The 17,018-nt window shown below is 35.3% G+C and overlaps 1 protein-coding gene and 1 pseudogene across 7 annotated transcripts in view; both read left to right on the plus strand.

The window, feature by feature from the left end:
* LOC150109296 (upstream stimulatory factor 2-like) overlaps nucleotides 1-17,018 on the plus strand; it is a 260,743-nt gene that overhangs the window by 68,127 nt on the left and 175,598 nt on the right. For 2 of the 7 annotated variants that reach the window (XM_090407163.1, XM_090407174.1), the window contains one exon: nucleotides 1,858-1,936. The exons of the other annotated variants lie outside the window; for them this stretch is intronic. The gene's annotated coding sequence lies outside the window, so the exon portion shown is untranslated. The remainder of the gene's footprint in view (nucleotides 1-1,857; nucleotides 1,937-17,018) is intronic. 7 annotated transcript variants of the gene reach the window in all.
* LOC150109298 (U2 spliceosomal RNA) lies at nucleotides 635-807 on the plus strand (annotated as a pseudogene).

A 17,018-nucleotide genomic window follows, 5' to 3' on the forward strand; every position in this document is an offset into this window, starting at 1 on the left:
TAACAGACTGATTTGGAGGAAAATTGTAGATAGGAAGTTAATAATGATGTAATTTTTTCATGTAGTACTGTCATATCCTGTACACCCCTTGAGGGTACATGGCAGGAATTTGATGATGACTAAAACTTACCCAGAGGTAACTACGAAAAACACACTTCTATAGTAATCACTCAGATAGTATGTAAATTAGTTATATAGAAGTTTTGAAGTAATTTTTTTATTTAATTACTAACCTCCTGATTTATCATGCAGTCTCAAATTTAATCTGAGAATGCATGGCAGACAGAATCCAGGACAGGGACTGGCACCTTTTTCTGGAAAGAACCTCAACCCAAGTAAAGACAAATGTCTTAATAAATCCCACCATGCCCACCCTCTTCAAGCCCAGTTTTTCTTCAGCTTTCCTATCAGTCTTCTCACTTCCAGACCATAGTTTCAACAGAGCTCCTAGGTCTGTAAAGTCTACAACTCCCCTCTGCTGAAGCATAGCCAGAGTGGGCAAAGATGGAACAGACCAATGGGAGACCCAAAGAAGTAAAATGGTAATTAACAAAAGGTATAAAGTGTAATTAAAGAAGAGGAAGCTTAGGCTGAAACTTCAATAATTGCATTCTATCAATGAGGATGTCTAACAATAGTTAGATTAAACAGAAATGATACTCAAACAAGATCTGTTCTTATCAGCTTAATATCTGATACGGGTTCCCTTGGAGCCCAAGATGTTAAACTGATTTTTGGAAGCCGGCGGAGTGCTTGGGGCTTGGGAAATGCTTCAAAAAGCATATGGTGATGAATGCTTATCCCATACTCAAGTTTACGAGTGGTTTAAGCAATTTCAAAGTGGTCGTGAGACGCTTGAGGACGACGAAAAGCCGGGCCTTCCAAAAACTTGACTGAGCGAAGTTAACATCCAAAAAGTGCGTAATTTCATCAAAGAAAACCTGAAATTGTTCATGAGATTGATTGAAGATGAATTTGGGATTCCAAAATCAACTGAGCACAAGATTTTGACTGAGAGTTTGGGCCTTCGTAAATTGTATTTGCGATTTGTTCCCCACAAATTGACCGACGAGCAAAAAAATTGATCAAATTGAACACTGCAAGGACCTCATTAAAACCGCTCATAAGAGAATCAAACTTCCTTGAAACAATCATTACTGGTGACGAGTATGAGCCCGAAACAAAGCATCAGAGTGCTGAGTGGAAACTACCAGAAGAGGGGCATCTGAAAAAAAATCGCTTGGAGAAGTCAAAAGTAAAGAAAATGATGAATTGTTTCTCCAATTTCAAGGCCATTATCCACAAAGAATTCATTCCGCCTGGCCAATGGTGAGTTTTATCTTGAAGTTTTGAAGTGATTGATAGCAAGAACTCGTCGCTTTCGGCATGAATATCGTGACAACCGACCGTTCGTCAAAACACACTGTCACTCTTGCCACTATAACTCGGCTTCTAATGAAACAAATGTCATAAACAGTTGACACAACACTAATGAAGGTTGCTATTTTCAAAAGTTCGGTTTCTTTTTTGAACAGAGGGTGCATTTTAAACACATTAAATTAAAGCATATTTCTTTATAATTATGTATAATGAAAGTTAAAGAATGTATTACTTTGTTTATCATCATGATATTTATTTATTTTTTTAAAACATCATCTAATAACAATATTTATATACAAATTTGACCACTACTTTAGGCGAGTAAAAAAATTTTTTTGTGCCTAGTGGATTTAAGTTGTATTTCTGGAGCACTGACCATGCATATTTGGTATTAGATGTAAGTTTAAGCAGATTTAGGATGTGTACTTAAATAATTCAAGTGAGATGAACTTGATCTTTTTTTATTTTTCACTCTAGAGCAGAAAAAGATCAAGTTTTTAGGAGACCTAGAAAGCTATGGATGTATGATATATTTACACCAAGAAAAACTAGAGTTGTAAGTTAGCCAGAAAAGAGAAAATATATAATACCTTTAATAATACCTAGTTTATCACTGTAAAAAGCAGGGCAGTGTTTTGATTAGAATTAAAGTTTATTAGATTTCATTTCTCAATTGAAGAGAATGTCTTGGAGATTAGCATTTGAAGCATTGATTGTACATCTTGAAACTTGGAATGTTTCAGTACTTCAAGGTTTATGAAATAAAAAGATAGAATGAAATATTCTATTTTAAGAAAAACCTTAGAATTGGGGAAATGACGGAAAAAAGTAATGTCACGTCAAGGAGGGATACACAATGAAACAGAGCCCTTGGACACTCCTGCATTGGTTGGGAAATCTAAACATAATGATTGGCAACAGGAGAAACTATCTATCTAGTTGAAAAGAGTGAAAAGTAGATCGTAGTATGGTACAGTGATGTACCATTTATTTGACTCTGAAATAATTGGAACCTCAGGTTACCAATCCTCAAATAGATTCACTTGTCAGCCAACTCCTAGAACAGTACTTTGTAAGCACACATTCATTTAACCAACTAGCAAGTTAATTTCAATGTGAGTTCTTTGGTATCTGATTATCTAAAGTCTTTTAGATATTCAGAGATCAGTGTAGTTTGTCATAATAGAGATCAGGACTATTATGTCAGATTGATAAAATGCCTTGGAAGCATCGAGCAACAGCATGAGTTTCTCAAATCTTTCCATGGCATGTAGCTAGAAATGAATGATGTAGGGAAAGAGATTTGCTGTAGATCAAGAATGATGGAATTCAAAATGATTAACTAATGGCTAATCTTTTAATATATTCATTGACTGTTAATATGATTCCATTATTTGGAGATAACTGAGATCAGGACAGTGGTTTTATGGCAATTCTCCTTTTTTGGAATGTGATTATGAGCTTTCTTCTATTTTGTCATGGAATAAACCTATATTCAGTGATAGAGATGATAAAAACAGATGTAACAGTGGCTAGGCATTGCCTTGGGGGGCCCCATTATAATAATATGTCTCAAACCTCTAAAACAGAAATCTTGTCTTTAGTTAAAGGATGGGTGTTAGTTTCAGACCACAGGTTTTTAGCACACTTGTTGAAGAAGTGATTAGATGAGGATTAGAAGACTCTTTGTAATCTCATCTGCTCAAAATTCTTTTGATGTCCTTTTTGATGAATGATCATAGAGGATAAGCATTCTTTAGGTGGCATCAGTGTATGTGAGAAAGGCAGAATCATAGAGTACACTTAAAGGTATTTGCAAGGGGACCAGAATGCATGATAACCATTTGCACTCTAGGCAAGTTTCTTTATTTCAGTCTTTCAGAGTTATTGAGAAATTTGTTGATGCATTTCTTACAGCTGACACAAGCTTCAGTGTAAAGTGAAAGTGATGCTAAAACTTTTTTCTCTTATGCTGTATTTCTTGCTTGAACTCCTTGGCATGACACACTGCTTGCAGAACCAAGATTTGGATTGTGGATGGTGATTTTGAATATAATTCTATCAGGGTATGTGTTTGGATCAGGGAATAGAAATAACAGCAGACTCACAAAACTCATACAGAAATTGATATAGTTTGCTATAGTGAATTTCCTTAGAATATCATGTAACTATGACCTTTGATCCAGAGATTTTTGGTAGTTCATTAGAGTGAGCAAGTTTGTTATAACACCATTTGCTGTAGTGAGTTTTAGGCTATAATATATGATTGTGAAAAGATAGTCAAAATTGTAGAAGTCATTTCACTTCACAAAATTGTATTGCCAATCAATATGAGGCTGAAAGTGACTAAGTGTATGTAAATATTAATTAAGTATACTCTAAATGTGAGTCCTCCTGTTGGTAGTTGACCGCACAAGTGTTCTTTCCTAAAGAACTCCATTGATATTTGCAATCTACTTAAATGGAGAACTAAGAAAAAAAAAAAAAAATCAGTGTTGTGAGAGTGGTGAGGATTGTAGGTAAGTATTCTGTAGGTAAGTGAATGATTTGTGTTAAGTCATTGCAAACTTGGAAGGGAGAAACCAGTTGGAGAACTGCAATAAATAAAAGTTGAAGTGGTTTATTTCATTTTTTGAATTTAGTGATCAAAGACAACAAATGACACAGAGTATACTTAATAAATGAGACCAAATGGAGCAAGAAAATTTGGAGCCCAAAGGGGGAAAAAAAAGCAGATGAAGAAAGAAATCATACAGTGTTTACGTTAAACATTTAAGTCCAGTATAAATTCCACATGGAGACTCTTTGACAAATTATTTTATTGAGGTTTAAGCTTCTGCTGCTTTCATATTCATTATAGTACACTTCATCAGAAGAGTGAAAATAAATAAAAAAAAATACACTAAGTTAGCAATAAATTGGCAGACACTGGAATACAGAATATTTTAAACTAACCATTGTGGGTGTGTAAACGATTATTGCATTATGATGGTAGCAGCATGATGAAAAGAGTACCAGAGATCTTCATGTATCAGATTTTTATGAAAGATGACTATACCTTATGTAAGATTATACGTTTTTCTTGTTGCATTGTTTTTTTAACATTTCAATGCAACAAGAAACAAAGTGTAATCCTGTAGTTATTATGTGTTTATTTGTTTTATTTATTTTATTATTTGTGGTATTTCATAGTGTTGCAGAAGAGTGGAAAATTAGGCATATTCATAGATGTCTTCCATGCTGGATGCCTAGTGTTCCTATATAAAATGTAGCTTGAAAGTGACCCCCCCCCCCCATATACTACTTGGATGACTCCTCAGAAACATAGAAAAGCTTAGTTGTTGGCAGTTGTTCATCTTTGATTTTTTTTTCAGTTTAATTCACAACACAAAATAAGATATTTATTTGTAGATAATTCATAAGTAGACTTGCATGAATAATAATCAGATTTTAGCTCATAGATGTTTTTTATTTTTTTATTTTAACATGTTTCTCTGTTTATGGGCTAACAGTATCTCGAGGAGGTTGTTCCTATATAAAATGTAGCTTGAAAGTGATCCCCCCCCCCTCTATATACTACTTGGATGACTCCTCCGAAATGTAAAAAAGCTTAGTTGTTGGCATTTGTTCATCTTTAATTTTTTTCTGTTTAATTCACAGCACAAAATAAGATATTTGTTTGTATATAATTCATAATGAGTAGATTTGCATGAATAATAAATAATCAGATTTTAACTCGTAGATATTTTTTTTTAAAAAAAATTTTCTTGACATGTTTCTCTGTTTATCGGCTAATGATATTTTGAGGAGGTTTGCTTAACATAAATAAAAAATTAACAACTAAACATTTTCCAGTAGCCCCTATTTCTATAAATTGAAAAGACTGGAATGATAGTTTATTCACATGTATCATTAGGCATGTTACTTATATTCTCTACTTTGTTGTGTAACCTCTGTGTTTGAATACTGGCATAGGAGGTCTTGAATGTTACACATATTAATTAATGATTTCCAAATGTCATGAAAGATCATTCAATTCTTAGCATCTGGTTTTTTTTTTTAAATCTTTCTATGGCTCCAAATTTCCTTGCCCCATTTCATCTCATTTATTTGCTCTGTTGAAAAAATCTATTATTAATAAAAAAAAAGTCTGATTTAAAACCTGATTATTTATTATTCATAAAGATATTTATTTAGCTGCTAATATTATACTGGTTTATACCAGTATAATATTAGTATCTTTAGAAATACCAGTATCTTTAGAAATATTACAGCTAAATAATTAAATATTTTATTGAAACGTGTATGGTCTGGTAAAACATCCAAGCTTGGTGGTAACCTGTACATAGGTGAATTATGAAATAGCTGAGGAGAAAAGACTTATGCATTACTATCAGGTTTAGTGTCACTTAAAATCTAATGACCATCTTATGGAATCACTACCTTCCCCTCCAAGTAAGATGCTCTGGTTTTCCAGATATGTTTGGCTTGCACTTGAAGCTTGAAGACCAAAGGTTGCATTAGATATGAGGTGTAATAAGCAAAGTGGGGCATATTTTACCAGGGGATGGTTATCTGCCATTTAGAGGTCTTGTAGTTCAGATTTCCTCCAGCTGAGAAGATATGCTGTGCCAGCAAGACTCATCTGATTCACCATCATTCCCCTGCCTCTCCCCCCCCCCCCCATTTGTAAACCAGGGAACATTAGCAAGGTGAGGTTGGCTCATCAAAGAAAAGCTGTATGTTAATTTCCAGAAAAAAGTTGAATTAAAAGACTAAAAAAAAAAGGGGGGGGGGTTCTAGGTTTCATTGATAATGAATGACATCAATGTGCATGAATGCTGTCAAAAAATGGATCTTATGTTTATCTTAGATCATTTTTTTACTTGCTCCCTTAATGACTTTTAAAATAGATATTCATCTCATATTCCAGGTAAACTGTAATTATTCTGTCAAATAGGTTTTTAAAGACTTGCTTCACTCTCAGGACTTTGTCATTTGTATGTCTCATTGCCATAATCTATTTTTCTCACTGAACCTTCTAATATAACCCTTGCCATTGCTTCTATATTATATTAAAGAGGTGCAGATGATGCTAACATCATCATGACTTTCTCTTCCACTAAAATTCATTCCAATTCTTCTATTCATATCTTCTGTAACAGTTCATCCCACATGTAGTGAGACACCTCAGTCTCCTCTTCCAGTCATTTTCATTAGCAACATTATTTTATCCCATCTCACCATGTCAAATTCCTTTTCAAAATCAGTAATGAACAAATAATTATTTTCAATGTCTTTCTCATATATGGACCCTTAATATTCCAAAAGCAGGCCTCTGTTCCTTTTTTAGCTTCTGAATCGAATTAATCTTTGCACCTTTCAAACAGTGTAGTTGTGGTGGACCTTTGTTTCGAAGTATATGTCTGGTTCGGATAATTGTCCTCAGGGACTCTGTTTAGCGAATCTCTGTGGGTTGACTCAGGGCTGCTATACAGGATGATCAAATTAAAGTATCCCTGTTTAAGGCCTTGTGGAGTGCCACTCAGTGATCCAGATACTGCAAAACTTTGCAAGAATACAATTGTGTGTCATGCAGAGATATCTGAAAAGAAAAAGTAGTTCAAAAATTCACCACCAGAGATTGCTGTATGATATACAAAATGTGGATGTAATTTTTCTGTGTGAGTAAGGAGAAAATCGACACAAGCATAATAACACATTTTTATTCACTTCCATTCATGGGCTGTACTGCCCTTCCCATATGCCACAAATTGCATCCTTTGCATAGGCAGAGTGAAATAATGTTGGAGGTTTAATGGATTTTTTACAACACTCAGAAAGGATTAAAAAGAATTTAATTTATCGTATGCCCAACGCACAGCTCTCCTGATAAAAGTATCGTCATCACCAGAGCGGATAAGGGTAATGCCACAGTCGTTCTTAATACCAGTGAATACAATCACAAAATGAATATTATCCATTGTTATTATTATAATTACAGCCATTTTGCCTGCTTCAGTTTAGGAGTGCCCCTGTTAAAATGTCATTGGCTATTTACTCATGGATTCTTAGGGCATTGTGGGTGTAAATGTACCAAAAAGTATATGTAGCATAAGGAATAGAAATTTACACATACCTTTTTCTGGGTGTTGTGGCTTTTCCTCTCTTCTGCGATGTCGAAAAACTACTGAGTGTGTGTGTGTGGGGTAGGCAATTTGGTAGAATTAAGTTAGAAAAACCCGGGTTGTTTTCCCGTAATATATATAAACATATATATTATATAGGGTGGGGAAAAGGTGAAAGGGTTGATTTTTTAAAATAGGGAGGGGGGAAGGGGAAAGGTGGTTGACGGGGTGCGGTCCGTTTCAACTATTCGTGGTCGTCATCTGAACACATTGGGAAAGTGGATGCTATGTCAGGTCGGGTAGGTGCTTCTGATTTTGAAGTGTTTGTGTTGTCGCCTATTGGTCGGGGTTGTGACCTCAATTTTATGTTGTGAAGCTTCCAAACCTCGGAGATTATATAGGGCCTGGAATATTTTATCTTTAACAGTTACCTCTGAAGGTGAATATTTGATATGTTATGCATTCTGGAATTGAAATTTCACATATCCAATAAAAATTATCTATTACTCAACAGGTCTGCATGCTGTGCAAATTGCTTATCTTCATCAAATTCCTGTTATCTACCCTTTTGGGAAGGGGGGCATACAGGATATTATGATAGCACTACATGAAAAAAAAGTTACATCATTACTAACTTCTGTCGACAATTTTCTTCCAAATTAATCTGTTATTTGTCATGACTCCAACATTAGCAGATTTTATATTTCTGTCTTTTAATCCACTGTTTACTATCAATCCACCTAGATCTGAGTCTTTTTCCTATCTTCCTAGCAAAGAACTCTTAGTTTGCAAATTTTTCCTTTTCCGTTTTGTTTGACTATACCACCTGAGATTAGCTCTGCTAACACATTCCTCAATGCTAACAATGACATGTTCTTTCTTAATATCTTCACTTTTAATATGATACTGCCATTGATGCCACCTGTTCACTCCACTAACCTTTCTCAGAATTCTCATACCTCAAGTCTCCAGTTTTTGATCAAGTGTTTTCTTTCTAATCCAGTTCTCAGATCCATAAGTTAAAACTAGATTGAACACTGTCTTGTATACAGCTAATTTAGTGTTTCAACTAATTTTTCTCGTATTCGATATATTTATTCAGCTGACTTCCTGCTATACCAGTTTTACTAATTCTGTTGTCTATTTCCATATTTAATTTGCCATTCACTTAAAATTTTGCCTAAATAGCTGAAATGTTTTGCTTGTTCTATACATTCTCCATTCAGGATACAGTTGATTTTTTCAATGTTTCTATTTATTTTCATTGTCTCTGTCTTTTTATTGATAATTTTCATACCAAATTTATTCAATTAATCTTGTAGACATGTACTGGATTTATTTAAAAGTTTAACATCATCTGCATAAAGTAAAAGAGTTGAGATTAACATCGTAAATTTTGATATCAGGTGTAATACCACTTTCTTTCATAATGCCATCCATATAGATAACAATGGAAATAATGTGCACCCTTGTTGCAAACCTGATTTAACATGAGACCATTTTTCTGTACATCCTTTAGTTCTAACTGCTGAATTATAGCTCAGATAGAGACTGCGTATTGCTTGATATAATGTCCCATTTATACCATATACCTGTCATGTTTTTAACAGCTTTTCTCTTGGCATACACCTTTTGATTTTCAGATCCTTATTATATTCCCAGGGTTTCTCAACTATTAGTCATCAAATTCTTGCCATGTACCCTCAAGGGGGGGGGGGTGTACAGGATATGATAGTATTACATGAAAAATTACATCATTACTAACTTCCTAATCTACAATTTTCCTCCAAATCAGTCTGTTACTTGTCAAGACTCCAACATTACCAGAATTTATATTTCTATCGTCTAAAGCACTTTGTACCGTATCAATCCACCTATATCTTGGTCTTCCTCTGGGTCGTTTTCCTACCAACTTGGCAGAGAACACTTGTTTGGCTAATCTTTCCTCGCCCATTCTGTCTAAGTGACCATACCACCTGAGATTAGCTCTGCTAACGCATTCCTGGATGCTGACAATGTCAAGTTCTTTCCTAATATCCTCGTTTTTAATATGATATTGCCATTGATGCCATCTGTTCACGCCTCTAATCTTTCTCAGGACTCTCATATCTGCAGTCTCTAGTCTTTGGTCAAGTGTTTTACTTCTGACCCAGCTCTCAGATCCATAAATTAAAATTGTTGAAAGTTTATTTTTCACTTGGTTAGAGTATAATAAATTTAGTTTAATCCTTTATCCAAGTGTGAGCAAACAAAGTTTGCGCCTGAAGTATCTTCAGGACTGGGGTAAGGTGGTACAACACCAGGGCAACTCGTTGCAAAGGTGGAGCAAGCTACCAACACTCCTGTCTCAGTATCTCCTATAATGCAAAACACATCTCCTTGCGGATATGTCTAATGTTATGCATTAAGGGAAGGGCCACTATCCAGACTAGTTTCGACCTTTATTGAGTTCTCTTCAGTGGGAGCCAGGCCCAAGTTGAGATACCAGGCAGAAGCATTAGCAGGTCATCTCTACCTATAGGGGTTGCCAAATGGTGTGCCACCCTTTTTTAATAAATTACTCTGGATTTAAAAAAGGGTGGCACACCATTTGGCAACCCCTATAGGTAGAGATGACCTGCTAATGCTTCTGCCTGGTATCTCAACTTGGGCCTGGCTACCACTGAAGAGACCTCAATAAAGGTCGAAACTAGTCTGGATAGTGGCCCTTCCCTTAATGCATAACATTAGACATATCCGCAAGGAGATGTGTTTTGCATTATAGGAGATACTGAGACAGGAGTGTTGGTAGCTTGCTCCACCTTTGCAACGAGTTGCCCTGGTGTTGTACCACCTTACCCCAGTCCTGAAGATACTTCAGGCGCAAACTTTGTTTGCTCACACTTGGATAAAGGATTAAACTAAATTTATTATAAGTTAAAACTGGTTTGAACACTGTCTTGTATACAGCTAATTTAGTGTTCTGACTAATTTCTCTCTTATTCCATATGAATTTATTCAATTGACTTTCTACCATACCAGCTTTGTTGATTCTGTTGTCTCTATTTCCATATTTAATTTACCATCTTCACTAAAAATCGTGCGTAATTAGTTGAAATGTTTTACTTGTTCCACAGGTTCTCCATTCACAACACAGTTGACATTTTCAATAATTCTGCCTATTTTCATTGTCTTTGTCTTTTTATTGCTGACCTTTATACCATATCTATTACAACAGTTATTCAATTTAGTCAGAGAATCTTGTAGACTTGTAGCGGATATAGAAAGTATAACATTGTCTGCATAAAGCAAAGAGCTGACATTAACATCTCCAATTTTGATATCCTGTTTAATACCACTTTCCTTCATGCGATCCATATAGATAATGAATAACAGAGGGGATAATGTACATCCTTGTCACACACCAGATTTAACATTAAACCATCTTCCTGTACATCCTTCAATTCTAACTGCTGACTTACAACTCAAAGGGAGACTAAGTATTGCTTGATATAATGACCCATTGACACCATATAACTGTAGCTTATTGAATAGATTCTCTCTTGGCACCTTGTCATATGCCTTTTCCAAATCGACAAAACTTAAATACAGATATTTGTTATATTCCCATGATTTCTCCACTATTAGTCGTAAAGTGAAGATCTGATCCTGACAGCTGCTATTTGATCTGAATCTAGCTTCTTGTTCACCAAGCTTTTCTTCCACAATTCTTGTCAACTGTTTCTCAAGTATACTTGCATATATCTTACCAGGAACACTCAATAGGGATATACATCTGTAATTCTCACATTCAGTTTTATTTCCCTTTTAATATATGGGCACTATGAGAGCTCTACTCCAATCATTGGGAATTCGTCCCTCTGTCCAAGCATTCTGAACTATGCAGTGCAGCCACTGTAAGACTTTTATACCACCATACTTCAGCATTTCTGGTCGAATATCATCTACTCCTCTGTCTTTCCACATTTCAAGCCTTTGATGGCTTTTTCTACTTCAAGTATGGATATGTATTCCTGACTGCATGCCTGGTCACTGTTTTTTATCACTGTGCTGTCATCACTGCTTGTTTCATTTAGCAAATTTTCAAAGTAATTACTCCATATTTCAAGAATATCTTTTTCTCCCGTTTTCAGTTCACCTTTATCATCCCTAACTCCTTTTACAGCACTCTTTCCTCCATTCCTAAGCTTCTTCAACAACCTCCAGAATATTTTGCCACCTTCTTGATATTTGTTTTCTATGTTCTTGCCAAAGTCCTCCCATGACTTTTGTGTAGCGAGTTTTACACACTGTTTAGCTTTCTTACATTTGTCTCTGTATTCTCTAAGAGCATAAGCAGACTTATTTGCTAGAAACGTTTGATATGCTTTCTTCTTTTCCTTCACTGCCTCTTTAACTTCCTGTGTCCACCATGGAGTTCTAATTTTTCTATCCTTGCAGACAACTTCACCACATGCCTCTCTAGCTGAATCAATCAGGGTTTTCTTCAAGGCTTGCCATTGAATCTCCAAGGTTTGGTTCCTGTTCTCAAACTCTTTCATTTTTCCTTTAATAATCTTTGTCTATTTTAGTCTACTGTTTACATCTGAGAGCTGCTCAACTTTTATTCGCTTTAAAACTTTCTTACATGTCATTCTTTTCAATATGAAATTCAATTTTATCCTGCTCAAGACTAAATAGTGATTACTTCCAATTTCAAATCTCTCTCTCTGGTGTCCTGCACCAGGGAGAAAACATCACTATCAACAATAACATAGTCAATGAGACTTTTCTTATTCCTTGGCTGTTTTCTCCATGTGAATTTGTGCACATTTTTATGTTGGAACGTGGTGTTAGTAATAACCAGTCCATGTCCTGAGCTGAAATTCAACAGGTATTTGTCATTATTATTAGCTTTGCTCTTTTCCCCAAATTTTCACAAAACATTTTTGTATGTCTGACAATCACTTCCTGCTCTGCTATTTAGATCCCCAACTAGGACCAACTTTTCCTTTTCATTGTATCAGTAGCTTTCTCTAGAGCCTCAAAAAATTCCTTCACTTCTACCTTAGTAGAACCTTCTGTTGGACCATAGGCACAAATAAGTCTCATTGTCCATTTCCCCAGTCTGATATTTGCCCAAATCTCTCTACTTGACACTGCCTGCCATTCAAGAAGATGAACCTCGTATTTTGTGTTGAATACTATGGCTACTCCTTCTTTTCCTTGATTGTCATTGCCTGAATATAACATTTGGTATTTATTGCTCAGAAAGATCTCACCAGTTTTGACTTTTTTGTTTGTCACCCCTATTATGTTGATCTGTTCCTTATGTAATTCCTCCGCTAGCTCCATTTCTTTGCCATTCAGGCTTCTTATGTTGATAGTACCGATCTTTAACTCTGGTGATGTTGAGTTGGGGTGTGTTTTCAGATTTGTTCCAGTAGCTGACTTTTCGCTGTTCGCCCTGGTTCCCTGGCTAAAACAACTGAGGTCTTGTTTAACCGGGCAACACCCCAGACAGCATGAAATTTTGTCATGTTGTACCATCATTTTGTATTTTGGTTTAACAAATAGGAATACAATTTGGTTGGCTAAATCCCAAATTACCAGCCCATCCTCGTTCGTTCACTATCCAGGTAGATACTCAACAGAGTGCACCACGAGAAGGTGAGGATTGGATATTAGGTCAGAAGCCCTGGTCGGTTCTCTGCATTCCTTTAAAGGTTTTATTTATTTATCTACACAAGAATTCCTTTAAAGGCTTTGTGGAGGTCTCCTCTCAGTTATACAGCTTTGACCCTTAATCACATCCAACTATTAGTCTCAAAGCAAAAATCTTATCCAGACACCTCTATTTGACCTGAATCCAGCTTGTTCTTAACCAAGCTTCCCTTGTGCAGTTTTTCTTATCTGTTTCTCAAGTATATTTGCACAAATTTTACCAGGAACACTCAGTAGGGTAATACCTCTGTAATTCTCACATCCAGTTTTATTTCCCTTTTGGCACATGGGTACTATGAGAGCTCTGAATCAATCATCTGGAATTTGACCCTCTGACCAGTCCTTCTGAATTATGCAGTGCAGCCACTATAAAACTTTTATACCTGCATGTTTGAGCACTTCTGATAGAACTTCATCTACTCCGGCTGCCTCTCTACATTTCAGGTTTTTGAAATATTTCAGAAACATTTCAGACTTTTTCTGCTTTAAGTATGGATATTTATTCCTGTTGAATGTTTTCTACAACTGTGTTGGCATTGCTTGTTTCATATAGCAATCTTTCCAAGTAATTACTCCAGGCATCTATACATATCGGCCACTGAATTTAGAAACCTTTATGCAGATATATGCAAATGTCACGCAGCTTATATGCAAAATACTTGGTCACATGAGCCACCATGTGTTCTAGGCAGCTATTTAAGAATGCTGCTAGTGAGTAATCGTCAGTAGTGTTGATCATAATTGGGGTAAGGGAATCTTTCGAAGTTTGATTAAGCGCTTCTCATCATCTGGCTGGAGCCACAATTTTGAAAACAACAAAGCTGACTGGTTTCTCAAAAGGTGAGATATCCTAGGTGTTGAATGACTGGGAAAAAAAACCACATTGCTTGCCTAAGAGGTGTAACTGTGGTCCTAAGGCAGTCTGTCAGGAACAAGGTCACCGTTATCTGAGAAGGCTTCTACAGACAAACAGAACTTCCTGTGTGAAGCAATTAACCAAAGCATTGAATAAATGTTGCTCCTGACCCACTTTCACCAAACTATGCACAGGGAATTGAAGAGGATCAGTAGAATATATTTATCTTCAGTTTTCATGCCACCTTTATCATCTCTGATTCCTTTTTCACTAATCTTTCCTCCATTTCTAAGTTTTTTCAATAGCCTTCAGAATAGTTTGCCACCTTTCAGATAATTATTTTCTGTGCTCTTACTCAAGTCTTCCCATGACTTTTGTTTAGCTAGTTTTACACCATGCTTTGCTTTCTTAAATTTTTCTCTGTATTCTCTCAGCACACAAGCTGACTCACTTGGCAAGAACTTTTGAAACACATTTTTCTTTTCTTTGAATCCCTTTTTAACTTTCTGAATCCACCAGGGAGTTCTGATTTTTGTATCCTTGCAGATTACCTCACCATATTCCTGACTGGCTGAATCAAACAGTGTGTTCTTCAGGATTTTCCACTGAATCTTTACATTTGGTTTTTGTTTTCAAACATTTTTAATTTTTTCTTGAATAATGTTTGTGTTTAAATGGCAATTTACCTCTGAAAGTTGCTTAACTTTGATTTGATTTAAAACTTTTTTACACACCCTTCTTTTCAATATGAAATTCAATTTTATCCTGCTTAACACTAAATGTGATGACTTTTGATTTTAAATCCTCTGTATACTCTTGTATCTTGAGGCAGTTGGAAAACATCAACAATAACCTATTGAATGAGACTTCTTTATTCCTTGCATCTTCATAAATCTCAAACATGTTGCATCTTCTCTCATGTGAAATTGTGCACATTTTTATTAACATTTTTATTGAACATATCTAGTTTCATGATCCATCCATCCATCTGTTCATTGTACATTAACAAATGCCATATGTCACTATTGTATGCTTTTCTGGAGGCTTCAATTCTCTGAAGATCGTTCACTCCAGACACACCATTCATCCATCTCATTGCGGGTCTACCCCTTCCTCTTTTTCCAGGAACTTTACCTTCTATTACTGTTTTGATTCCAAAGTATTTCATCTTTCTTCTGTCAGTATCCTTAAGGAGCCTTAAAGTTCTACGGATCCTTTCTAGCACCCATCTATTTGTCTGCCTTTCAGTATATGATATTCTCAATAACCTTCTGTAATACCACATCTGAAAAGCAGCCTATCAGACTTTTTTAGTTTCCAAGTCTTGCATCCATAAGTTGTTGGAAAAACAGCTGCATCTAAAATCTCAATTTAGTTCCCATGGAGAGATCCATCCTTCCAGATTTTAGACAAGTCTCTGATTGTCTTTAGCCATTGTGTTCTCAGGATTTTCCACTGAATCTCCAGTAATAAACTAGTCCATGTCCTGAGCAGAAATCTAGCAGGTACTTGCCATTATAATTAGTTTTGCTCTTTTCTCCAAATTTTCCCTAAACGTTTCTATGTGTCTTATAGTCATTTCCTACTCTGCTATTTTGATCTCCAATGAGGGCCAACTTTTCCTTTTTTGGTATGAAAGCTCCAGTGACTTGAAAAATTCCTCTATTTTTTCCTTTAAAAAACCTGTGTAACCATAGGCATAAATAAATCTCATTATCTAGTTCTCCATTCTGATATTTGCTGATATTTCCATCTATTTTAGGGTCTTCCTCCTCTGCATTGGGTACCTTTTTGGTGGTAATTTAGAATTTGTTTAGGTATTCTGCTTCTATTCATTCTCAGTATGTGTTCTTTCCATTTTTCTCTATGGCAAATAACTGTTTCATTTAGGGAGTTTGTTATTCCAAGTTTATTTCTGATTTTGCTGCTTTTCATTTTATCCATTATTTTGACTCCTTCAGTTCTGCACAGAAATTTCATTTTGGATGATTCAATTCTTTTTTCATCTGCCTTTTTTATTGCCCATATCTCACTGCTGTGAAGTAAGGTAGGTTTAGCTACTGTATTGTAGATTCTTATTCATGTGTGTTTTTTGTATATAATTGGGTTTAAAAATGTTATTTATAATGCCTGTTACTTTTAAAAAGTTTGATATCTTTGGTTCTATATCAGCTTCATTTTCTTGTGACATTGTGCATCCTAAATATTTGAATGTATTTACTTGCTCTATTATTTGTTGTTTATTACTACTTTGCTTCTTATTCGATTAGCACATTTGAAGGCCATGACTTTTGTTTTGATATTTCCATATCATATGTTTTTATCAGATTATTCAGACTGCATAATAATTTTTGTAGTTCATCTTCATTGTTTCCAAGGATTATTTGGTCATCAGCAAAAAAGTCGAGTAGCTAATCTGTTGTTACAGTTTATCTTGAATCCTCCTTCATTAGTTGTCTTCCATTCTTTTATGATTTTATCTTTGTATATATTAAATAAAACTGGTGAGAGAGGACAACCCTAATGTGCTCCTCTATTTATTGATTTCCAGCTTGATGTTTTTAATTATTGTATTTCACAGATATTTTATTATCTTGAAATATATTAAATAAGACTCTAAAGAGTTGGTTTGGTATTTCATATTCTTCCAGGATTTCCCATAGCTTTTCTCCGATAATTTTATCATATGCTTTGGTGTAATCTATAAAAGCTGTGTGTTTCTCTGTTCATTTCTCTTATTTTTTGATTAGTAATTTTAACATAAATGCTGAGTCTATGCAAGACTTGCCTTTTCTGAATCCATTTTATTATTATTATTATTATTATTATCTGAGACCTCCAGGGAGTCGAGGATTCATCGAGCGAGGCTGTAAATTACCCAACCCAGCTATCATACCTTCCCTTAAATTCATTTACACTAGATGCACTCACTATCCCTAAGGACAAATATT

Source organism: Typopeltis vanoorti, chromosome 2 (assembly GCF_054136105.1).
Source record: "Typopeltis vanoorti isolate ZY-2024b chromosome 2, IOZ_Tvanoo_1.0, whole genome shotgun sequence".
Classification (NCBI taxonomy): Eukaryota; Metazoa; Arthropoda; class Arachnida; order Uropygi; family Thelyphonidae; genus Typopeltis; species Typopeltis vanoorti.